Here is a 1,319-nt window from a genome sequence, read left to right on the forward strand (position 1 = left end):
TAACCACTACGCCACCAGGGCTCCTAAAAGAATCATGGTAACAAATCCCAAACCCACTGCTAAGCATCGACTCCTAACAGCTTTACAGGACAGAACAGAGCTGCCCCCGAGGGTTTCTGAGGCTGCACATCTTTACTGAAGCAGACTGCCACGCCTTTGTCCAGTTGAGCTTTGATTTGGTGAGTTCGAATAGTCAACATTTTTAGTTAGTAATCCATGCTTAACCATTGCACGACAGGGTCACCTGATAGTGATAATAAGAAATATTAAACAAATCCAAGGTTGTGGTTTCAAGGTATTTAACATTCTCCACAGAGAATGTTTCCTCTCAACTCGTTGAGTAGGACATAATGTATGGCAGTTGTCAGAGACAATGCTAAAATGGTGAAAAAGGGTGTCCTTTTAATTTGTGTGTCCTGTTCGTTACTATTTCTCAAGAACCTATGAAGAAAGTGTTGGTTTGCACGACGGGCTGGGCGGGGAAGGCAGGGCAGTGGCTTAAATCATGTTCTCAGCATGCTCCTTTTGTCCCTCTGATAGTATTGAAAGGGGGAGCTGCTTTCTCTGCGGTGTGTTTCCTGGTGGGGAAAGAGCCCAGTTAGCTACTGGGAGCACCGCAGGTGTCCCTGCTCCTGCTCCTTTGCTCCTTTGCTCCCTGCCCCCTGCTCCTTTGCAGCTTTTCTGAAAAATGTTTCTGTAGCCATGTGGGTGGTCCTTCCAAGTTCACCTCTCCCCCCTAGTTCCCTTAAAGGGTACAAGTTTCAGGAAGGTGGAAGTGAGCCCATTCAGTATTTGGGGGCTACATTTTTTGAGCCAAAGGCTGGGTTTGGGTATGTGCCCACCATCTCTGGTGGGCGCTCTTTGCTACCTGTTGAGTTTAACTGCCTCCTCCACCCTCTTCTCCCTTCCCCACCCTCATTGGGCTGTTCAGTTTCACTTTCCTGCCCTGCAGGGCCAGGCAAAGAACCGTTTCTGGTAAGCACACTTTACATGTATGTATCTGACTTGAGGGGGTGTGGTGTGGAAGGCGTCCCCCTGGTTAGTCATCATGCACCCAGTGAAGGTACAATTCCACGTAGAAAGATTTTGTCCCACTGGGTGACACTTGGTGACGTCTCGGCTTTCACCTACCTGTCTCCGCTGTGTGATCAGCCCTGAATGTTGCTGTGTTTTTCTGTTTTTACTTTGGATCTGGCCGGCCAGCCTGCCTAAATGGTACACTCCACCCGGTCTTCTGCCACATTTTGCTAACAGAGTAGTTTCTTAGTCAGGCCTTGTCAGAAGGTAGGCCAGTGTCTCTGGGGGATGCAGGCTCCTCC

At 49.1% G+C, this 1,319-nt stretch overlaps 1 protein-coding gene across 1 annotated transcript in view; it reads left to right on the forward strand.

Annotated features, from left to right (window-relative positions):
* Nucleotides 1–97: 97 nt before the first annotated feature.
* The window catches only part of USP18 (ubiquitin specific peptidase 18), a 31,631-nt gene continuing 30,409 nt past the window's right edge, over nt 98–1,319 (forward strand). The window contains exon 1 of the mRNA XM_004710462.2: nt 98–179. The gene's annotated coding sequence lies outside the window, so the exon portion shown is untranslated. The remainder of the gene's footprint in view (nt 180–1,319) is intronic.

The sequence above is a fragment of the Echinops telfairi genome, unplaced genomic scaffold, assembly GCF_000313985.2.
Source record: "Echinops telfairi isolate 266 unplaced genomic scaffold, ASM31398v2 ScPeMD7_6273;HRSCAF=7185, whole genome shotgun sequence".
In the NCBI taxonomy this organism is placed as follows: Eukaryota; Metazoa; Chordata; class Mammalia; order Afrosoricida; family Tenrecidae; genus Echinops; species Echinops telfairi.